We start from the raw sequence: 25201 nt of genomic DNA, 5'->3' as shown, positions 1-25201 counted from the left end.
ATGGTTATAGCGGGTGCGCGCTGCGATCTCAAAGCGCATTTGTTCTTTGATCTCTAGTACCACGGACATTGGATAAAAAAACTATATTTGCTTTACGGACAGAGGGTACGTCGCAGGAAATTCGAAGACCTCACCTGTGTATGTATGTAGCGTGTGCGCGCTTCCATGCTACGGTGCCCACAGCGCGTCCGATGCAAGAAGGTAGCGTCGTCGCCTGTCGGAACCTGTCTTATCGCCGGCTGCGCTGCCGCCGTGTCTACATTTGGGGAACTCCACATGCGCCTAGTCACCGTGATTGCAAGTGAATTTCGCATTCTTCTGCTCCCCAAAACGTGATCATTTCGGTTAGTACCAATGGTTATGTCATCTAGTGTATGCTTAAATGACGATGACATTTGCACACCGGCGAAGAAATAAATCGTTATGAACTTGGGCGGTCATGAATCTAGTCTAACGCTGCAAATTTTACGTAGCGAAAATGGCTACGAAAGTGGGGCGGTCCCGGAGTTAGGCGCTTCAAAGCGCCAGCTGCAGTGACAGCACCAGGAAGTGGCACGCGGCGCACGCGCGAAGCATTTCAGAGCTTACTGGGTTTCGAATGAGAGGAGTAGGCGTGCGCTCGTGGCCTATTGGTTAGAATGCCGGGCTTGACGGCCGACGTTCGATTCCACCCAATCGGTCATACATTACTTTCTTTAATTGAAAGCTAGGCGAAAGAAGAACCTACCTGCCGCAAAGTGACAGGAATGAGGTTGCAACGCATCGCAATAAACTTTTGGAATGTCTTCATTTGCGAGTCCTAATTATTGTATACTGGGCTCAACTGCTACACAACCATAAAAACAACTAGAAAAATCAACACAAATTGCCCAATTGTTTATTGAGAACACTCAACGGCAATATTGTTGTGCAAGGCTTGAGTGAACTCAATTGCTATTGAAAATTTGTTGAAATCCGTTGTTTCAACAATTGCCCAACAATATATCAATGTTTGATCAACAGTCATTTTTGTACGGGATATATTTCCGTATAACCGCAGGAGGGGCGATACTTAAAAGAGGAAGAGTGTAAGGAAGAAAAGGAAATGTTGGGAGAAGTTGAAGAAATGACAAAAAACAAGGATGGCTACCTTCTCACGCTAACGTATCTCAGTTTTATTGAATAAAGGTACTGTGTGTCATGTTACCACGCCCGGTCTTTGGCGTGAGTACGATTATGGCGGAGTTGTACGGTGCCCGCGTGATAATGCATAGTCAAAGACGACAGCGGCATTTTGGTAACAATCACGAACAGAGAGTTCACTTACACTTAGAATTCGCAATGCTGTGCCCAGCAACAGCAACAAGATACGATGACACGACACCAAAGTAAGGCCGAATTTATCGGCCAGAAATACCTTTTCCAAGAGCAAGGCAACCAATTTTTTTTGAGCCGTCAGTGAAACGGTTCTTAATAAAGTCTAAAACAGTCGTCGCGATGTGTGCAGTCCTTGAAAAGTTGCTGACGATGTTGCAGTAGAATGAATCAAAGTCGTAATTCACGTCGTAAGGAGCTAGGCTTACGGTGAGATCCAGTGCTTGGTATTTCAATTCACAGATCTGAAGAGAAACAATGCCGTAGTGAGTGCGAAATGTTATTATATAAAATAAAAGCGAAAATATAAATAGGCTCTTTTTCTATCAGAACATTACCATACTAATTTGGTAAAATTAAGAAGTCTAGGACGCGCGCATCTTTGGCAAAAACTCAATAAAAAGGAAATCACCATGATTTATCACAACAGTGCGCGCATATGCACCAAACTGAAAGAATTGAGAGACGCGTAAACGGCTTTTAGTTCATGTTTTGAAGCGTTGAAGAAGTACTTCTTGCTTTGTGTAATATACGAGCAACGCTAATTATACAGTGACTAGTTTTTTATCACTGACGAGTACGAAGCAATGGCTGATCTCATTGGGCGCACAAACCAAAGTAAGGCCGAATTTATCGGCCAGAAATACCTTTTCCAAGAGCAAGGCAACCAATTTTTTTTGAGCCGTCAGTGAAACGGTTCTTAATAAAGTCTAAAACAGTCGTCGCGATGTGTGCAGTCCTTGAAAAGTTGCTGACGATGTTGCAGTAGAATGAATCGAAGTCGTAATTCACGTCGTAAGGAGCTAGGCTTACGGTGAGATCCAGTGCTTGGTATTTCAATTCACAGATCTGAAGAGAAACAATGCCGTAGTGAGTGCGAAATATTATATAAAATAAAAGCGAAAATATAAATAGGCTCTTTTTCTATCAGAACATTACCATACTAATTTGGTAAAATTAAGAAGTCTAGGACGCGCGCATCTTTGGCAAAAACTCAATAAAAAGGAAATCACCATGATTTATCACAACAGTGCGCGCATATGCACCGAACTGAAAGAATTGAGAGACGCGTAAACGGCTTTTAGTTCATGTTTTGAAGCGTTGAAGAAGTACTTCTTGCTTTGTGTAATATACGAGCAACGCTAATTATACAGTGACTAGTTTTTTATCACTGACGAGTACGAAGCAATGGCTGATCTCATTGGGCGCACAAATTTTAATCCATGTGAAGTGACGTGACGAATATTACAGATGTAACTGCAACAACGCTTTACAGTCCTCCATATTTGAAAATTATCTTCGTTGGACCGGCCGTTTGTTGCGCTTAGGTTGTCGTGCGCCGCTATTATTCCTTCAAAGGTACCTCTAGTGTAGGGTAAAGGGGCTAAACTGTTTTTGCACTTGGAAAGAAGGTTGTCCTGTCAAGCAAGGATTTGCGCCTTTATTCAACGGTGTGTCGTTATGGTTAACTTTGCATATGTTATCACGGAACGTAGTGTGCTGAATATAGTAACGATTTTTTCATTTTATCGAGAAACCTCTGCTGATACTACGTTGAAGCGCGTCGTTTATGATCTGCAGTGCTTAGAAATCTGAAAGTTGCTAATAGCAGCTTATAAGTGATCATAATTATGCTTGAATAGGTCGAAGATGTGTAACTGCGCCTCCAATTTTCGAAGCATGCTCGGAATAGTTGCCAAGGAAGTTGAGCTTCTTAAATGTCAAAACCGATTCATTTCGAATACAGTGTCAAATAGAAATTTGTCAGAGAGTATATGTATGACCTCTATGTACTACACCTATACTCCACGTGCATTTGCACGTGGCCAGAGAGCCTTTGGCTCATACTATATTCACTATTGGCAGCACGACTCACCTTTATACGAAGCGTGTATCTACTGTCGAAGTAGACGACTGTGGTCCTTTCCGGTGTTGTTACGAAAGCATACATAGTTTTGTCAGACTTCTCGTAGGACGGCCCACTGACGTAGCCTTTCTTGGCGAGATCGCAGAACTAGGAGAGAAAAAAATGAGGCAGTGCTGAAGGCACGCATACCATTAGACTCTTTGATGAAAGCTGCGTAGTCCGATGTTCAGGGCGTATTACGGCTAATCAAGCTGACCACATTCTTAAAGCAGCTATTTGAAACTTTTCAGACATATAATACAATATAATAATAATAATTTAGGTGCTCTTGTAAGCATGTACCAGAAGGTCTTTTTCACTGCTCTTCGCGCGTTCTTCGCAACAACAACAGGTGCAACGACGACAGGAGATCCCATTAAGCTGCTGCGCCTCTGGTATAGACGCTGCGTGTAGGCGGCTGCCGCGAATCGTGGATGAAAAATTCTTTACTCTATCATGTGTGATGACTATTCGAGCTACAGTCGACACCGAATCGTATCACAAACTAGCGCCCAGCTCCAGCTTGTTCGTATAAACCGCTATGTGAGGAAGATTCGTATGTCGAAGGAACAATTCAGAGCGAAGCACTTATTTGCTCATTTTCGAACCGAGGTAGCTCCTGGGTATAGCTTACTATCGAAAAATTTCTGAAACAGCCGTCAGCGCATCACAACCACCTGGTACACTTGCAGCGACAATTATCCGCAGGTTGAGCACGCAACATCACTGAAGCTGTTGCGGCGAAAACTAGGCAATGAAACCGCGATGGCCAATTGCCCAGAAACACCCCCCTCCCCCCACCCCAGAAACAGACATACGAAGCAGGAACACGGCAGATTCATTTTCACGTCCTGGGGAGCCTTGCGGCTTGACAAACCGCAGCTAAAAATAGTTGTCTCTCTCTCTGGTATCAAGTTATCTTGTACAGTGAAGACCTCACCCTATCGCTTTCCACATTTTTTCCACCATTAAGCCGAACATTTTTGTTCATCCTGAAAACCCGCTCCCAACCGCCCACGCCCTGTTAACGCTCCTATTAGCTTTGAATACTCGCGCTTCTGCATTGGGCCGTTTCCTAAGACGTTAGATTGAGTACTATCTTGGCATTGTTTTGCAAGACTCGAAAAGCAAGACACGGTCAATGTATTCTGTCAAGGTGTTTCCTTAGATTTTTGTTTTGCAAGGTAAACTTATATGAACATTCTTGTGCCCAAACTTTGTACCTTACTTGCTGTCGCTTCTTCTTTTGCCTTCTTATGATTTTACCGGGTCATCTAATTTAACTTCCAATTACATTGGGTGTGGTCGTCGACTTTTTTCTGGTTTTTCAGGTGCAGCTCTTTGTAAATTTTAGACGCTCGTTTTTTTTTAACCACGGAACTCACACTTTTTTGAAAACCAGTTTTGCTCAGCGCTTCGCCTCCAAAAACGCCAAGCCTATGGCTACCTGCACTTCGTTTGTGTGATTTTAGCATGGCCCATTGTGCCATTGATAGCACCGACCCTCGGTAAAACGTAAGGTCTTGGGATCTGCTGTGACATTGAGCAGACTTTATTTGCCAGTGTAATAGAGAAGATTGTCATCCAGGCAATTGTAGCACGAAGCTAGAAAGGAAACTATGACGCTTTTGAGAAACCCACTGCTTTATTCCCTAGCTTCGTGCTACAGTGGGATGGACGACAATTGCGTTTTTCTTGATTCTCGCTCCACCGTACTGGCCTCTGCAGAACTCGTTTGCCTTTGCAAACGGCGAAGAGCCAGCACGTCCCCATGGTCGGCGTCTCTGCTGAAGTTAACGCGATCTGGCTCGTGGTCTCGGCCATACTTGAAGTATTCCTAAACTGCGGATATGCCTGTGGTGCTACTATTCATCCTAGATCGTGACGCCAAGTGAGTCTGGCCGGAAGAAATATTTTTCCTCAGCTGACTAAACAGTATTGGGTCTGCTCAGCTCTTCACAGGCATCTGCGATGAACTGTCAACGTCGTGTAGTTTATCGCCTATAACAGCGTCGCAGTACTGATCAAGTTTCAACACCGATAAGGTAATGAATAGATTCTCTAAGCTTTCCGGGGGTGCTGTACTGCCGACAAAATGCGCCAGGTATATTACGCTTCAAGTTATGGACGCTGTGTACATAATAAAATCCATAAAACAAATGTCACCTGCCAGATACACACCCGTCTTTTTTTTTACATTTCCGACACAGATACATACCTGCATTTGTGTGGCCACAAAATCTTCCGGCCAGACCAGTACCTATCCCTAAGATCAATAACAAACAATGATAAATAGACATTTTTGTTTTTTGTTTTTTCGTTTGTTTTTTATTTATTTCTGTTTTTATGCCATCACCCTGACGCTTGGTGACATAGCCACATGTCGGGTTTACATAATCTGTGACCTTCCTAATAAACTTTCAGTTGCAAGTAACGCCGTGTCCTGTCTTTTCTTGTGCCTTAGGTTGCGTCGCAGTAGTTCGCGCTCTGAATTTGGCCATGCTTCCATACCAACTCGCCCATTTTTTTTTTTCACTTTTGACTTATCCCTACCCCGTAGACTATTTCTACTAAAATCCGTACTAATACCTTAATACCTGTAATCAGTGCAAGCAAAAACCGGATCAGTTCAATATTATGTGGCCATCCACATTACGAGACGACACGAATCACCATATAAGTAATAGTTAGCAGTGGAAGGCCGTGTTGCAGTGCCCCCACCCTGACCAGCAAGTGAAGCTAATCAAGAGAGCTGAAGAAGTTCTCAGGGTCCAGGGTCTCGCGGCCGCGCCAACTCAAGGTCAACATTGGTTTCGAATGCAGTATTTACTCACTCACACACTGTGACGGTGAAGTTCTGTGACTCCGAAATACCATCGCTGGACAGAAATGTATAGGCTGGCGCAAACCTTTTAAGAACGGTTCCGAGTGTTATACTATTTCGAACCATGTTGCCACGAGACCTTCCTTGGGAAATATGGGACAACAACGCAGTGAAGCTTAATGTTTCTGGTACCTGACTCTAGGGATGAATGAGGGCAGACTCTGCCCATACCATGCGGTTTGCATAACGCCTGTCACGTAATTTTACGTCCGGTCGGCGATAATTATACGCAGCTACTATTTTCTACTGAAGTACATATGAGTGATGCCTCTATGGCAGATATTGGATCATGACAGTGTATGTAAATCTCCTAAATCTTACTTTTAGGGGCTTCATGATATTTTACCTCATATTGAAAAGGTCTGCAAGAGTTCTCGCGCTACGCTAAAATATGCAACAAACCTATTGCAATACAGGAGCACTTGAGCTTAATATAGCAATCGCGGTAGAGTAAAAAGGAATTATTTCTTTACCGTTAAGTCCGAGAAAATATTTGATTGGATGTTCGTTCTAATAAGATAGCGGGGTATTGCAGAAAAGAAAGTACTCTGCATGAAAATTTGTCATCACAATAAAAACTGGCAGTTTCACATGAAGAACTGTGAATTGACTGCGGTAACAAATTATGATATTTCCATTAATGTCACCGAAAATGAGTTGGAACTATGTCCGGTTGTGACAAGATCGCTCACTGCCTAACTCACCATTGCGATTTATTAAACTCCTTGATTTATCCTCTCGGAGAAAAGATACCAGACTGACCTTCTCCGCCCGAATGAACTGAACCAATGTTTATTGCGATATCAACTGCGTGAGCATACGACAGGCAATCCGCACCATATTGGCGCCGCCACCATCGTGCTTTCTCGTTATTGACAGCGCGTGCGCAACCAGCTCGTGAATGGTTAAAAAGCGCAGAGGGATGCAAAGCGCACTTGGCTGCAAAGAAAAAAAATATAAGATTGCAGGAAGTACCGCCTAGCAAGGTTTTCTCGCCTCCGTAGCAACAGCTCAATGTTCTTGTTTCCGCAACAAGCAAGAACTTTGCGCACACAGCCAACGTCTGTGCTTACGAGCGGCGTGAATACCACTGCCTACTACGATTACAGTGGTGGTATAACGGGAAGTATTCAGAGCTCTTTCTATTTCAAGTCTTTATTTGGCCCTCCACGATTTGTGAAAGCATTGTTGGCCCACCTCCATGTAGCCTATCAGTCATGCGAGGCCTGAGAACCACGATGATTCCCCATTTGAAATGACGTCTAGATTGTAATTATGCATCAGTGGACAAAGCAAAAGTAAAGTAGTTATTTCCGATTCGGCGCCTTCTTTGCCGTTAGCCCTCTGCACTGACGATATCCTTGCGGATGGCGCTTACTTCACCAGTCTGTCACGCGACCTCACAAAACCGCGAGAACTCACCGCCTGAAAGTGACGTGTACGCGTTAAAGATGCATTAATACGCCGAACAAAACAGATCTTTTTTTAATAGTGTAAGAATGACCACCTGTATTTTAACCCCCCTACGATAATGCCGTACACGCGATGTAGGTATACCGAATAAATAAATAAATAAATAAATAAATAAATAAATAAATAAAAAGAATGCCTCGGGTGCTATGCAGGATGCGCCGAGTTTGGCGAAACTCGGGATCTTCACGAGCTCTGGCGACACCCCAAGATGAAAGCACAAATGGTACCGAGACACAGTGTATCTTTCCACAAGCCTCCAGTTTCATTGGTTTATCTAGATTCACTATGGGTGGCTATCATTCCTTGGGCGTTGCCTTCTGGGCGGTCGACAAACTGGGGCTCACGTGATCATACCGTCGGTGCATGGTCGTGCCTTCTTTCACTTGTTTGTCGTTCCACTGAGTGCATTACACGGACAAGCGAGTTATAAAACAAATGCATTTAGCATAATATTATTAGTTAGTTTAACGTGGTTTAAAAGCATTTTAAAGCTTACAAGATGTAGACTGAATGTGTATTCGACTAATTTGTTATTTAGTACGCTTTGCATTATACCACGAGGGAACGCTGTGGTGGCGTCATCACATACATTCATCGGGCGAACATGGCGGCTAAACATCGAAGAGGCCCAGTTTAAACAAACTCGTACAACGAGCTTGCAGTGCGCGACGTAGTGATCAGGCTCGACGATGACCACTATTTCTTGGATAGTTCTGTTCCTCCGTGAGCAATATTTCCGTGCACCCCGAAAGACTGCCAATAGCTTCGGCGATTTTACAGATCGCAACGCGCACCCACTGTTGACGGCAGAATCCTGAACAAACAACTTATCCGGTGCTGCTTCTGTGAGTGCGCTGAGTTCCTCCCCTCTGCGTGACTGCGAGCGTCACGAATTTTGCATAGCGTGTGCCAAAGGAAGACAGCCGATATAGCTACGATGCGACAAGGAGGTGGTGCCGATGATGGATCTCGCAACCAACACAGTGAAGGAGACATCGACAAACTGCAGATAAGTATATTTCTACTGTTTCATATTTAGCATAATAATAGTGCACGGATTAAGTCACTTTCGTAGTAACGAACCGTATGTCCAGCAGTTTAAAAAAGGCATAGAGAACCAATGAGTGTTCGTGCTTTTACATGTACGTGGGCCCGCGAAAATATGGAAAAGATAAAGGTAACCATCACTAACATGGTGAGATAACAGAAATTCATCAGTGACATTCAGCCCGCAGAATCTATGGAAGAGTATCTTTATCCAGGTGACATATCAATAGCAGGTACTGATGTAAAGCAGAAAACTCATACAGAAATTTCATGGTTTGAACGGCACGAGGGAGGCATTCCCGAATCGTGATCGCCACGTTACCGATATCCTTGAAAAATGTTTAGAATCATTGTATTCTACTGGTTATGCAATATGGCACATAAACCTGGAGGTTAACAAAGAAACTTGAGAAGTCGAGGATTGTGCAGAAAGCGAAGTAACAAAAATTGTTGGACATAGCATTAAGGCAGGAAGACAGTGGCGTAGTAAACCGTGGCAACTGATATGCTAGGTGAGATTAAGGAAAAAAAATGGAATCGGCAGGCAGGTCATGCACGTCTTCAATCACTTGTTGCCAATTTATAACAGGTTATTACATAAGCGGGACAGAATGGATGTCAAGTACTGCAGCCGAGGATGGCAGAAAATTGCGCAATGGGACAAAAATATGATGCTTGTAGGCATAGGATGCAATCAGCTCGCATAAGACGGGATTGTAGGGAGCGGCATTGGTTTTGCAGTGAACAAAAATAGGTTTGTGGTGCTGACAGTAGAGACTCGTGAAGGTGCGAGGACACCTCAGCTGTTGGCACACTAATAAACATTACAATTGGCTCTGAAAAAAACAACCCGTTATGAAAAATAAAGCAACGTTGTCCCGACAAATTCTTTTGTTATGCCCAAACTAAAATCTTCCACAGTTAAGGGCATTTAGTACCAATAGTGCAATTAGCATTTTTATTTGTAAATAGTGGTTTATATGCGGTTGATTCATTCCAACAATCCACTTTTTTTGCAGCAAGACATTCTGCTGCTGGAGGCACTCAACCGCCTGGTGGCAGTAGGCGAGCGCCAGGCACGTGCTTTTGAGAGTGTGGCAAGGTCCAGAGGGCTGCTCTGCAACAGCAGAATCAGTGCCCTCACTGCTCTCCAGTCGAGCCCCCAGAACACACCTTATAAAGGAGCTTTCAGTTTATTGTTTTGTTTCTCATTCAAGAGCATGAATAAAATTATGGCAGTAAACATTGTGCTGTGCATATTGGGACACTTGTAACATGCACTTGATGTCTCTTCTAAATAGGCAAAAACGTAAGACAACCTGTGCCACTCTTGGACCGAGTAAATGAAAAAGACACTAATGCAGCATATACGTAATTGTGCTGTTTGTTCTTTCTATGTGCAAGAATACAGTGGGTGTTGATTAGCCACAAGATGAATGGTGTGTGTATTTCACAATGAAAAGACAGGAAACGGCATGAGCTTAATAATGCTATCACGTATAGACTGTGCATATGAATGCAACACTCCCCAATTTAAACGTGCCATTACATGCATGTTCGATACCACATATTCTTTAACAATGTCATATATTTGCATGTACTAATTTTCACACAGCTTAAGCCCATGCATAGCTCACTTGTGATGTATCCATGTCGTGGGCCAAATAATTGTACACTTTGTCCTTTTGTGTTGTATGAAAAGCAGCATCCTCTAGTCAGGTACAACTTCACAAGACAGGAGAGGCCCCGCCCAGATGACCAAATCGCAGCTGCCCATTGCCTCCACGTCTAAAGAAATAGTCCCTCTCCAATGAGCGGGTATTAGTGCGTCCAGCGGCACGACGTCAGTGTAGAGTGTGTGCCCAGTGGTGCAGGCTTGTGTTCACCTGCCATTGAAGTGCAGATTCTGCGGCCTCCTAAAGTTGTATCCGACTATAGAATCACGTAATGCGTTGCACTGGTTGCATAGACTTATCAACTTGATAGCACACAATGATCAGGAACAGAAATCTATAAAGGTACCCAAGCAAAGCTGGCTGGCCACACTTCCATTATGAGGGGCTGTAAACAGTTCGCACCAAATATTCCCATGATATCCTTGAAAAAGAGGTGGTGTTTGGCACTTTAGAATCAAAAACAGATTACAGTGAATGTTGTGTACCACGTTAAAACAAACTGAGCTTGGTTATCTGCACAGCATGTAATGAAAGCTTCTGCTTCACATAGGAAACAAAGTGCTGTGTCCAGTACAACTGTCGAGTTTGCTGTGGCACCTATTATGTCATTAGTGTCAACATACAAAATTTCAAAGGCCATTCATTTCACCATTATTTTTGTATGATGGTTCTTTCAATCAGTGCTTGTATTACATGAGCAGGTGGATTTGAAAGCAAAGCTTTGTTTGCAAACCTTCAGACTTCCATAATTGTGTGGCAAGGCACTGGCATGGTGTCGAATAGCTCACACTTCCTCGGTCCTGCACCAAAGAGGCCGAATGCTCTATTTGAAGTTAACCCCGCAACAATTCGACGGCACACAAAGAAGAGTAACACACACAGAAGAGCGTTCTGCTGTGTGTATTTCTCTTCTTTGTGTCCCGTCGAATTGTGGTGCAATTCAGCTTCAAGCTTCTGTACCGATACGAGTCTTCAACCTCTCCAATGATCTAGTTATTAAGCCACAATGGCGCACATCTTTGAAATGTCCCAACACGAATTAGCTCTCCAACAAATCACCACAAGCATAAAATTTTGCTGCGCAGGTGTATGCATGTGCCATATTCTGTACCACTCAACTCGCAGGAATCAAAGGGGCAAGCATTAACCAGCCTTACTGCTGCCGTTACCATCATCATCATGACACCAATAGAAAGACAGTGCTGCGTTTCAGTAAAGGGAGTGCTGGAGGGAAAGGTGTGACAGCGAGGCTTGAAGCTTACAACAAAAATAGCATTTACAAGACATGTTCAATGCCAAAATATGCTGCATATTGCTCATCCTACTTTCGCATTGCGGCAAGCTTTTACACGTTTGAGCATGCCACAGTTTGTGTAATCATTGCTCTAAAGCTGTAGAAAAGGTCTATTCGCTCTGCAATCTTTATTTTTATCATGGCGGGTTAAAGACCCACTTTTCATTGGCATCTGCAGCACATTTCTCCCGATATGTAATTTTGCCTTGGTGGTTCACGACATCTTCACGCACACCGAGTTCTGCAGAGCAATGCTACTGCTGAAGAATTAGAGCCCTATTATGAGACGAAAATATACGATTTGTCCATACAGAATAACGCTGCCCCCGCCCCCCCCCCCCTAAAGAAATACACTGAACCACTGGCACATGCACCAACAGTGAACACAGCAAACACTCTGAAGTATTTTCTTCATGCAAGCCAGCACACTCAGATTCTCAATGCATTTTCATTTCGCCATAAATGCATAGGCACTACCGGCTTGGTGCAACATCCGCATCTCGCACTGCAACGAATTTTGCAATGCCTTGCTGTTTCATAGTGCGGCGGATAGATGACGCATGGCCATAATTCAGCATTAGCATACTAACTTGTAGTAAGTACTAAGTAATCTCATAAAAAAACAAGTTCTTTATGAGATTAGCATTCGCAGGGTACTTCACACAATTTGTGATATCCATTTATCTATTCGTACTTCATTAACCTCTTTCCCCAAAAAGTGAGCCATTTGGAAGGCACCCGATAGATAAGTAGAACAATCTGTAAAAATTCAGCAACCAGCGAAAAAGTCATTATCATAGGCTGTCGCATGTGTGATGTCGGTAACACAAAATTTAAGTCGGCTACACAGAAGTGACAAATTTGGCAATATGGTGCGTCTAGATATTGCTTCAATGATAATCACAGTAACGCTGACTTTGAACGCACCTTAATTCCTACGTACGTTCCGTCGACACACCCGATTACGTTTGTAATGTTGCCGCGAAGTAAGAAGCGTTCTTTTAAAAATTCCCGCTCAGCCGCAGTCTTCGGGATAGCCAGCCACCGCTTCCGCACTGCCGCATCAATAAGCGCATCAGACATCTCTACCACAGAGGCTCACAGTAGTTTGATGACGTCCAATGTAACGTTTGGCGCCGACGCTTCCCTGAAAACTCCCAGTCCCGTAGAAACTGAGGGCGCAGAGGACTTGCTCTTCGACGGTGAGCGAATGAAGCCCGCCACGCTGTCTCCATATACGAGAGTCTTCGCCTAGCTCGTCACACAGCCAGCGCACTGATGTCTTCGACAGGCGAAAATGACGCTGAAACTCCACGGCGGTCATGTACGTGAACGGGTCCAGACGGTCATACTGACGCTTGCTGCCGCTGGATGAAATAACACAGGCTGCTGATGCCGCCACCACGTTCCCGAGTTGAACTCGGAAGAGGTTTTGCGATGCACGAGTTTAGCACGAGTTCGCCTGTCAATCAAAGCCATAGGTCACGCCCCGCGCGAGGCATGTAATTCTTGTGTGCGCACCCACCACGGTTGGGCCACATCTTTTGGCAACAGCGACACGGTGCCGAGCTGACAGGCATCAACAATATTCACCACCGACATAAAACACGCGCAACGCACTGTCATCGGTGTTGTACTGTGCACTACTATCAAAAACAAAGCGTTGACTGTCGCTGGCTTATGCATATATCTTCTCGGTCTGAGATGGCCCCACAGCACGGTTTCATTGCCTGCATTGTGGCGACGTAGCGCACAGTAAATAATTATCGGCACGTCACTGTAGCTGCTTGCAAGGCGTCGATGCACCGAGGGTGACGACGATGCTGAGGAGTGCGTATCGCAGCAGTCGTTTCAGATGGCTGCTCTGTCATCGGTGATGCATCGGAGCCACAACGTCGTAAACACGATCAGCGTCCGAGGATCGCTCGCTCTTCTAGACCCAGTGCAATGGCATTTCTTCATCACAAGCACTGCGCACTCAACAGTTCCAACACCTTCCTCAGTTCGAAGCCTCATTTCATAACCGCACACAAGAGCCCTCACCTGCCAAAATGCGATTGCTGCGGTGTCGTTACGATATCCTTCTGCGATCGCTGCTGCCTCCAGCATAAGTAATCCGCAAGCACCTTGGTGCGCACAAAACACTGAAATACTGCGTACATGCGCTCAGAGGCACTTTCACTGGGCAAGCGATGAGAAGCGATGAATTGTGTCGCTGGGAAGCACGCACTTCTTCGCAATGCATCGCCGAGGCTTCGCTCACAAAGATAAACTGGTACATTTTCACTGAACTGCGTCACAGCGGGCACTACGGACCGCCATTTTGCAGCGACAGCCGTTGTTCCCGTATTTATGACTACTGTGTCGTTTTTAGTTGGTAAAGCAGGGCCCTTAAAGTGCCTTCAATGAAGAGCCGTACCGCGGCGCTGCGTTTCTATTCCCCTAATAGAGAAAGAGTGGTGATCACTGACATTACTGAGAATAGTACTGTAGCGCCCCTAGGTGACTTCTCACCATATGAACTGCCTCGGGCCTGCGACCCGCTTCAATGTATCCGCTTCTAAGCTTTCGCCTCACTGTCGCCACTCGCGGCAAGAAGTGCAAAATTTAATAATTACCTCGATCTCCATTTGTCATCAGAAATTTCTAGCATTCAAAACGAAAAACAGACACTTAAAGAAATAAAAATGTTCGTTATTTTATTTGTTGCATTTTAACGTATTCGTTTGAGCGAAAGCGTAAGTGCAAGAATGCGCCGCATGTACGCTGTTCGCATTCGATGGAGGATAGAAAGATAGTGCCCGAAAGAGGAGGCACGCCCTTGACGCGCCCGCGAAAGGCGTGGCAAGCGGCTCACGGCAAGTGTGCAGACAGACAGCGGGACAGTCACGGTGTTGATAACAATACGCGGCGCTGGCGCGTTTCGTTGTGCAGCCGTCTGCGCTTGAAACATGGAAGCAGCGTCCCGCGCAGGGTGCGCTCATGTTGTCATACACGGGTTTTTGTCTACGTATTTTTTTGCCTGCAGCCTTTGCGCGTCCCGCGCTATCTCCGTTCACTGACTGCCGTCGAGCAAACTCGGGTAAAACTCGGGTGAACGAGAAACTCGGCGCATCCTGCATAGCACCCCTGGTTTCTAAAAGAATAGAAGGCGCTTGGGCACCGATTGCTTTGGCACGGACTGCTAGGAGCTGCCGGAGGGCATATTTGCGTGTAGTAAACTTTGTCGCGTTGCATATAACGTAGCAGAGCTCTTTGGGAAAGTATACAACCACGCACTGACCAACTGTCGTCGGATTAAGCTTCCATCACGGAGGCGCGATTCTTGACCAGGAACCACAAACTAAGTACGGGAGAGCGGACCAATCGCAGACGAGGGCGCCGCCTTCCTCATCCGGGAATCTACTTTCACTTCGCTGCTTCGGCCCTACCAAAAACGAGTGCACTTGAGCGTGCTCCTCGCCTCTACGACGGCCACTTAGATAATTAACATCGCTGAAAGTAAGCAATCCGAAGCTCTGTGAAAGGCAACTGGATGTGAGCTCCCATGAACGTCGATATCATTTGACTGAACACGTAAAACAATGCTGCTGGTTACTGCCCGTTGCTTCCTTCGGTGGCGACCTAAACTTTAAGCCAGGAGATAGGAATAAGAACATATTGGAACAGTTTTACGTTACACGGCACCAGGCTTGAACTAAACGAGCGTAACTGTCAAGCTAAATCTACCTGATCATTTGATCAACGGTGGCAAACTCCGAATGTTTCTCCGTAATCCTCATCTTGTCGTCCGTAGAGGCGCAACGGCCAGTAACGCCATTGGCTGCGTTCTTCACTTCGCCAATGTTGTGACACGCCTGGTGACAGCAGGGTGCCAGTGCTACTGTGCACTTCGGGTTGTGTGGCGTGCAGCGTCGTGCCATGTTGACTACGCGTACAACTACGACACCGTATAAAAAGCTGATGTGTAATACTGAGCACTGCAATTGCTATCAGTGCACTTTGATACATTTATACCATTCTGGTGAATTCATGCATACGTAGCGTCGTATTGCATTCGCGCTAGCTGATTACACACACACACACACACACATATATATATATATATATATATATATATATATATATATATATATATATATATATATATACACATATATATGTTCTTAGGCCGAGAAATGGAGTATTTCGTTAACATACTGGACTGATGAAAGCTAGGCGCAGCGGCCCGCTAAAAGCAGCTGTGGGTATATATATATATAGATATATATATATAGATATACATATACTTTTTGTGAAGATTCACGAAACGACTACAAAAACACCTAAATAACCGCTTTGCTGCGGAAGAATAGCGACGATCGGTGTGGCCGTGCAACATACCTGAAGGGGATCCACGTCTTGCGAAAAATTTCCGGCAACGCAATGCGAGAACATCGTTTCGTTAATGGGCTTTTTTACTTCAGGCTGATACATCCGGGCTTTCAGTGTAAAAGAAATTGCAAGGGGACTTTGGATGTCTTGATCCTGACGAAGACACTTTGCAAGGACCAGCGCATCTACCTGACGAAAAGATCAACAGATGGTACACACACACACACACACACACACACACGCACATATATATACATATATATATTCTCAGGCAGAGTAATGGAGTACTTCTTTAACATATTGGAAAGACGAAAGCTAGGCGCAGCGGGCTGATAAAAACAGCTGAGTCAGCGAACAGCAGTTCCTAGGTTTCTTCTGAACCTCACTATCTGTAAAGTTTGATCGATGTACGGTTCTTTGCTGCCAAAGATAGAGCGATCAAAATGGCGGAATTTAGCGCTAGATTTTTTTTTTTTTTTGCACCAGGCTCATCGCAAAGCAACACTGAACATTTGGTTGCCTAATGTTTTCGACACCATGGTTTTAAGTATCAATTACTGGTCGCGATGATTGAGTGACTGTTTGAATATGGATATATTTGTGGCGAGCGCATTAGCTTTCTTGTAAGCCATGTGTATTTGTAATGTTCAATGTATTTTACTTTGGTTATGAACGACAACAAAACCTTAACAAAATAATTTTGCAGTGTGTTCTACTTACAGTGCAAAAAAGCGAAGGCTGAGTCTTTCGCTGTACTAAACTCCAGCCTAAATGTTTTTGCCCCGTTGGAGAAGCTGTAGATCTCAGAGCCAGTAGTAAATGCGAAAGACCCTCGATATGCGCTCAGTTATGTGCTCCGCTTCGTATGCTCTCCCGCAATGTCATTCGCGGTATCGAATGCGCATGTACAAAGGTCATGTAACGTATCGCGAATTCTAAATTTTTCAACCGCCAATATTCAGACAGGTGTGTCCGGAATTGTATTCCGGCGCGCGAGGATATTATCTGCGTACGCCTCATATCTTCAGTAGTGCTGCAAACAACTTTTGAAATTGAGTACAATATCATTGTTTCGCTACATTTTCTTGCTAGAGAACAGATAAGTGTTTAGTGATACAACAAAGCGTAATTCCCTGACTCGTCTTGAAGCCAGGCAGGCCTATAAGAATTTGCCAATTTCTCACTTTGCTGGCTCGCCAAATGCTATTTGCTGCAAAATGAAGAACTGCGGCGTAAATAGCTGTTAGTGCGCTTTCAAAAGCTGAAAACTACTTTTGCGATCTATCACCCATCAACGCAAAATATTGTTTTAATTTTTTTAAGTACATTGCATACGGGCACAAATAAAGTATTTTTACACTGCTTGGTAAATTTTTTGCTACCTCTTACAGATACAACCATTCATTTTTTATAGGTGATATGGACTGCCTTAAATACCAATATTCAATAGATTGGACATTGCACTGCTCTCTAGCAACAATTCGAAACACAATAAAGAGTGCTTTTCTGATGCATAATTGGCAGCCAAAAAAATATAGTCTGTAAGCAAAAAAGAACAAATGAAATATGAGCGAGACACAAAACTCACTGCGGGCCTCAGAAGCATATATGTGATGTCAGGGCGGAGGTACCTATGCGTGCCGGAAGCTTATTAACTAAATAGTCTGCTGCACTCCTTAAAAAAACTGTTTATTACGAGATTTTGGCCACAGACCGACCTTTCTAAAGACGGAAAACCAAGTCTGTCCTTATGCCACTTTTACAGCTTAAGAGGTAAAAAGAAAAAGAAAGGAAATAAAGAAGCAAACAAAGAAGAAAAGTGTGAAAGCGAATTGTAAAAAGTACTTATGCCAATGAACACTGAACAGATTGCGTAACAAGAGCTCACTTAAACGAGTGCCCGAATTACGAAGGCCACAAAACAGGCTAATAACCCTGTCACACGGACAAACTTGAGTGCACTTTGAGCAAGTGAAATTCAGCGCGCTGAGCGTCATTTTGGCGGTGCACTGCTACACGAGAAGGAAAAGTTTTTTTCTTGAATTTGTGGCGATACATATGTTACCTTTTAAATGGGTGCACAAAAACTGCTTGTCATTGTTAGAAACAGCATTTAGAATCAACTTCATAACAAGAGAAGTAATTTATTGCAACCTCGATAACAACATCATTCATCACGAGCCAAGACAAGACAGCAAGACTTAACCTGTACCGTCCAAACAAAGTGTCCCGCATTACAACTGCGAGGGGGTAAGCCCGAGCCCCCTCCGGAGTTTTCCGGGGAGGATGCTGCCCCCTTCGGCGATGCCCAAGCCTACTCCGCCCCACCCCACCTAAAGTTCGTTACCTGAGTTTTGTTGCCCTAATAATTTGAGCTTTCTCACCTGAACTTCTATTGCTGCTAATAGCTCACTGCATCATTACTGGCGCGGTGATGCATGGCTCCTATTTTGAGAATTTCGCTTTCTGAAAATCCTGACAATAGGATGACAAGCGCACTAAAAGCGCAAGCGGCGGCTGGCTCATCCGTACTTTGTCACTTCAATATGGTTTTAAATTTCTGTGTGAACACCACGCTGCTAATTTGAGGGCGCTGATTGAAGATGCGCGTGGAGCAAAATTGCGTTTTACTTTTTATCGTCGGCTTTCTTTACCAGTCAGAAACTTTGGTACGCAACCAGTACTTCGCCGAAAATACCGCAGTTAGATATCCCTTCGCTCTGCCTGCAAATATTTCAGTGAAACTTTCAAAATTACGAGAGTACTCCCGGCTACTCCAATGTACTGGATACCATGTGCACTAGGTTTTCTTCGAGTACGTCGCTGAAAATACCGCAGTTAGATGTCTCTTGGGTGTGCCTGCAAAATGTCTCTGTGATACTTTTATAATTAGGATAGTACTCGCGGCTACTCCACTGTAATGGATACCATGTGCACTAGGTTTTCTTCGCGTACGGCGCTGAAAATACCCAGTTAGATGTCCCTTGGCTGTGCCTGCAAATGCCTCATGGACACTTTCTTGATTGGCAGAGTACTGGCGGCTACTCCACTGTTCTGGAAACCATGCGCAGTAGGCTTTCTTCGTGTAACGCAATTCCAATTTCTTTAAATACATGGTGCATGATAGTTGGGGCACCCTGTGCAATTCACTCAATAACGGAAATGAGGCCAAGCCGAATTCCCTCCAAATCCGAATCACCAGCAGTCCTGCACAGCAGCACTTATGCTCGCACTCACGTTAAAAAAAAAAGATATATAGAGAGAAACACTGCAGTTTCTGCGGAAAGGAGAAGCAGTAGTAGCGATACCGATTTGTGCGACAATTTCAGGAAGAAAGTTTGCTCCATTGAAAGACGCCAAATGCTTGGTGGTGCTTGAAGGCTTATGCTGTGAAACTGATCTGCCTCCTATGATCAGGTCTTGTAAATATACATATATATATATATATATATATGTATATATGTCGTCCCTGCAAACTTCTTAATCGGATCCGGCCAGCTAACTTTCTGCCGCGCCCTGGTACGCTCCCCTTCCCTTGGATTCCAGTGCGTAACCCTTAATGACCACCGGTTATCTTCCCTCCTCATTACATGTCCTGCCCATGCCCATTACTTTTTCTTGATTTCTACTAAGATGTCATTACCTTCGTTTGTTCTCTCCCTCAATCTACTCTTTTCTTATCCAGTAACGTTAGACCCATCATTCTTCTTTCCATAGCTCGTTGCGTCGTCCTCAATTTGACTAGAACCCTTTTCGTAAGCCTCGAGGTTTCTGCCCCATACGTGAGTGCTGGTAACACCCAACTATTATACACTTTTCTCTTGAAGGATAATGGCAACCTGCTGTTCATGATTTGAGAATGCCTGCCAAACGCACACCAGCCCATTCTTATTCTCATTATTTCAGTGCCATGATCTTGATCAATGATCTGGTCAGTTAGCATGCATTGCAATTGGTCCCCTGAGTTGCTAAGCAAGGCAATATCATCAGCTAATCTCAAGTTACTAAGGTATTCTCCATTAACTCTTATCCCCGATTCTTCCCAATCCAGGTCTCTGAATACCCCTGTAAACACGCTGTGAATAGCATTGGAGGGATCGTATTTCCCGGCCTGACGCCTTTCTTTATCGGGATTTTGTTGCTTTCTTTATGGAGGACTACGGTGGCTGTAGAGCCGCTGTAGATATCTTTTAATATTTTTACATACGGCTCGTCTACACCGTGATTCTGTAATGCCTCCATGGCTGCTGAGGTTTCGACTGAATCAAACGCTTTCCGTAATCAATGAAATCTATATAGAAGGGTTGGTTATACTCCGCACATTTCTCTATCACCTGACTGATAGTGTGAACATGATCTATTGTTGAGTAGCCTTTACGGAATCCTGCCTGGTCCTTTGGTTGTCAGAAGTCTAAGGTGTCCTGATTTTACTTGCGATTACCTTAGTAAATACTTTGTAGGCAACGGACAGTAAGCTGATCGGTCCATAATTTTTCAAGTCTTTGGAGTCCCTTTTCTTATGGATTAGGATTATGTTAGCGTTCTTCCAAGATTCCGGTACGCTCGAGGTCATGAGGCATTGCGTATACAGGGTGGCCAGTTTCTCTAGAACAATCTGCCCACCATCCTTGAACAATACTGCTGTTACCTGATTTTCCCCAGCTGCCTTCCCCCTTTGCATAGCTCCCAAGGCTTTCTTTACTTCTTCCGGCATTACCTGCGGGATTTCGAGTTCCTCTAGACTATTCTCTGTTCCATTATCGTCCTGGGCGCCACTGGTACTGTATAAATCTCAATAGAACACCTCAGCCACTTGAACTATCTCATCCATATTAGTAATAATATTGCCGACTTTGTCTCTTAACGCATACATCTGATTTTTTTCAATTCCTAGTTTCTTCACTGCTTTTAGGCTTCCTCCGTTGCTGAGAGCACGTTCGACTCTATCCGTATTGTTGCAGGAAGAAAGCAGGCCCACGAGTGTAAAATAATGTATATTTACAACTGAGGTATATGGCGGTCAGGCAACTGCCAGACTTCGCCTTCCTCTAGTCTAATTCAACTTCCTTCTCTTCACCATAACATCACCCTCCTGGCAGAGTATCTCCGTCCCGGTGCAAGTTACAGAGCCTCACTTAATGGGGGGACATAGGGCTTGAGCCTGACGACGTGAACAACATCGCTTGTGACGTTAGGACGCACTGAAGGCTGACCGACTGGGGTGATCTCGTATGTCACGTCGGACAGTTGGCGTAAGATCTGGTACGGACCAGAATGACGGGAAAGTTGTTTTTCCGAAAAGCCGACGCGACGTGAAGGCATCTATAGAAGGACAAGGGAACCAGGTGGAAAATGGGAGTCTCGGTGCCGAAGGTCGTAGTGTCGCTTTTGAGAAGCTTGCGATACTGCGAGGCGATGACGGCTGACTTCTCGGGCCTGGGTCGCTAAGTCAATAGCATCGCGTGCGTAACCAGTGCTGGTTGATTGTACTGCGGAAGGTAGCAACGTGTCAAAGGGCAAGGTGGGGTCGCGGCCATACAACAGGTAAAATTGTGAAAATCTGGCAGTGTCGTGACGGGAGGAGTTGTATGCGAAAGTGATGTATGCTAATGCGACGTCCCAGTCGCGGTGATCGTCGGAAACGTACATGGCCAGCATTTCAGTTAGCGTGCGGCTGAGTCGCTCGGTGATGCCGTTCTTTTGAGGGTGGTACGCGGTAGCAATCTGGTGTTCTGTAGAACAGGAGCAGAGCAGATCATCGACGATCTTCGATAGAAAGTAGTGGCCGCGATCCGTCAGCAACTGGCGAAGGGTGCCGTGGTGCAGCATGACGTCGTATAGTAAGAAGTCGGCGAAATCTGTAGCGCAGCTGGTTGGTATCGCTCGTGCGATGGTATATTTCGTGGCATAATCGGTTGCTACAGCAATCCATTTGTTTCCTTTGATGGAAAGTGGAAAGGGACCAAGGAGGTCTAGGCCCACACGGAAGAAGGGCTCTGTAGAGATATCAACTGGTTGCAGCAAACCAGCGGAAGGCATAGCAGGCGTCTTCCGGCGCTGGCACAGGTCATAAGAAGCGACATAACGGCGCACAGAGCGATAAATGCCGGGCAAGAAGAAGCGGAGCCGCAGGTGGTCATATGTACGAGTGATGCCCTCATGGCTGGCAGTAGGAGCGTCGTGAAGTTGCTGGTGCACGGCGAGTCGAAGGTGCTTGGGAACGACTAGGAGGAGCTCCGGGCGGTCAGGACGAACGCTACGACGGTGTAAAGCTCCATCGCGCAAGGTGAACATCCGGAGGGACGGGTCATTGGGCGAGGAGCTTAGGCGTTCCATAAGTGTTCGAAGAACCGGATCTTTGCGCTGTTCGTCGCTAATATGGAGGAAGCCGTAGAGGGATAGAACACTGATGTCCGAGTCTGCATCGGTATCGTCTGGATGACACGCGGGATTGTGGCACTTGTAGTCAACGTCCTTATGCAGGCGCCCTGACATATTTCGCGAACGCCCATACGAGCGCGAGACATTCTCTCTCAGTAATGGAGTAATTTCGCTCGGGCGTGGAAAGAAGGCGGCTAGCGTAAGCGATGGCGCAGGCTTCGCCCTGCTGAGGCTGAGCGAGGACAGCGCCGATCACATGACCACTCGCGTCAGTTCGTACTTCAGTGGGCGCAAAAGGGTCAACGTGTGACGGAATTGGGGAAGTTGTAAGCCGCTCAATCAGGGTAGAGAAGTCTTTCTCCTACAGTGGTCCCCAAGAGAAAATGACGTCTTTCTTAAGACGGTCAGTGAGAGGGCGAGCGATGTCGGCAAAATTTTTCACAAATCGCCGGAAATAAGAGCATAAGCCCAGAAAACTACGGACATCGTTTGCTGAACAAGGTACAGGAAAATTTCGCACAGTGTGAAATTTCTGTTTCCTGAGGTTGAATTCTGGCGGCGTTTACGAGATGGCCGAGCATGTGAATTTCACGGCGACCGAAATGGCGCTTGGAGGAGTTTAAATGAAGGCCAGCCCTGCGAAACACGGAGAGTATGGTTGTGAGGCACTGCAGGTGGCTCTCAAATTTTGGCAAAAACACAATCACACCATCGAGGTAACAGAGGCATGTAGGCCACTTCAAGCCACGCAAGAGAGAGTCCATCATGCGCTAAAATGTAGCTGGCGCATTGCATAATCCAAAGGGCATGACTTTAAGTTGGTACAGACCGTCCGGTGTGACGAAGGCGCTTTTCTCGCGGTCCATCTCATCGAGGCTAATCCGCCAATAGCCGGAGCGGAGGTCAATTGATGAAAGGTATTGGGATCCGTGAAGGCAGTCAAGAGGGTCAGCAATGCGAGGCAGGGGATAAACATTCTTCTTTGGTATCCTGTTGAGGTGATGGTAGTCAACGCAGAAGCGCCACGAGTTGCCTTTTTTCTTTACTAAGACAACCGGTGATGCCCACGTGCTACTGGAAGGTTCAATGACGTCCTTGTCCATCATCCTGTCTATCTCTTTCTGTATGATGGCTCTTTCTGTCGCGGAGACACGATATGGCCGCCCATGAGTGGGGCTGGCGTTACCGGTGTTGATGCGATGCGTGACAACAGATGTCTGGCCAAGTGGACAGTCGTCCAAATCGAAGATGTCCCGATAAGATGACAGGAGGTGACGAAGAGCTGCTGTTTGCTCGGAAGGAAGGTCAGGGGCGATCATAGAAACATTGTCTGCAGAGGTCGAGTACGGAGGACTGGGTGACAAAGGTCCATTGGTACTGAGGAAGGACTCAGAGGACAAAGAAGAAACATCACACTCTTCCAAGAGTGATATGCGCCATGGCGATACCGTGTGACAGCACATGCGATGAAAATGCAAAATTGAGGATGGACACGCGAGTGCAGTTTTCGCAGATCCAGATTAAGGTGCTCGGCAGGGCAATATTGCGCGACAAAACTACGTCAGTAAGCGGCGACACGACGTACTCGCCGTTAGGTACGGCAGGAGAGGGCGTCAGGAGGACATTTGTAGCTGCTTGTGGAGACAGCCTTGCAAACTCAGCCGAACATAAGTGGTGTGAAGCACAAGTTGTTGTGTCGGCAGGAAGCGGCAGATCCAACTGTACAACACCTGCGCAGCAGTCAATTTGGGCAGAGTTTTTCAAAAGGAAGTCGATGCCGAGATTTAGGTCGTGCGGACAGTGTTTAAGGACGATAAAGAGAACAATGGTATAATGGCCCCCAATGGTCACACGTGCTGTGCACATTCCAAGGACAGGTTAAGTACTCCCATCGGCGACTCGCACTGTGCCCGGTGCGGCAGGTGTCAGAACCTCTTAGAGCCTTCGGCGGAGAGCAGCGCTCATAACTGAAAGCTGCGCTCCTGTATCAACGAGAAATCTAACAGGAACGCCATGAACTTCAATGTCCAGTTGGTTTCCACTTGTAGGCAGGGTCAACAGAGGATTTGTGGGCCGGGTCGGAGTTGCAGCTTCACCTCCGGGAGCTGCACCGCCTAGTTTCCCGAAGCGAACGACCGGCTGCAGAAGGGGACGAAGAGCGGTGAACGATAGGCAAACGGAAACTACGACCTTGCGGAGACGGGGAGCGGCTGGATCTTGGTGGAGCCCTGTCGGCATTGATTTTCCTAGTCGTCGTATACGGCGAGAAAGTGCGATTGTCTGGTACTTGGCGGTGGTGACTCGGAGACAACCACCGAGCAGGCGACGACCAGTGGTTGCGGCAATGACGGGCGATCTGTCCTACCGGAGCAATTAAAACAGATGGGTTTATCACCCGCTGTGCACCAGTCAGCTGGGTTGCGACGGAGTGGCGGAAAGCTTTGCGTCTGGGAGCGAGCGGCAGGAGAAATCTAGTAGGTATTTGTATGGCGGACCGAGCAGAGAGACGGAATGCCCAAACTTGCTATTTCCTCCTGAACGACTGCTTGTATAAGGGAGATAGCTGGCACGCTTTCCCAACAGTCGGAACGAACTGGAGCCGGAGCCATGGCCTCAAGCTCACGGCGAACGATGCGCGTGATATCTTCCGGGCCTGTGGGCTGAACGAACCGCGGCGGGTCTTCGCAAAAAGATGTCGCGGCGGTATTGGTCAATCGGTCGAAAGTTTGAGCGGCGCGGCGGCCCTTCGCTTCTTCCAAGCGCCGGCACTCCTTTATAATTGCATCCGCAGTGGCACAATACTTACACATCAG

The 25201-nt window shown here is 45.9% G+C and overlaps 1 long non-coding RNA gene across 1 annotated transcript; it reads right to left on the bottom strand.

The window, feature by feature from the left end:
• Nucleotides 1–1108: 1108 nt before the first annotated feature.
• On the bottom strand, nucleotides 1109–3334 carry LOC140212914 (uncharacterized). Its single transcript, XR_011889886.1, has 3 exons — nucleotides 3230–3334; nucleotides 2001–2202; nucleotides 1109–1598 (listed from the first exon to the last, which is right to left on the bottom strand). It is a non-coding gene; the product is annotated as an uncharacterized lncRNA (long non-coding RNA).
• Nucleotides 3335–25201: the final 21867 nt, after the last annotated feature.

The sequence above is a fragment of the Dermacentor andersoni genome, chromosome 8 (assembly GCF_023375885.2).
Source record: "Dermacentor andersoni chromosome 8, qqDerAnde1_hic_scaffold, whole genome shotgun sequence".
Taxonomy (NCBI): domain Eukaryota; kingdom Metazoa; phylum Arthropoda; class Arachnida; order Ixodida; family Ixodidae; genus Dermacentor; species Dermacentor andersoni.
The sequence above is the reverse complement of the archived record's forward strand: the minus strand, read 5'-3'. Positions and strand labels throughout refer to the sequence as shown.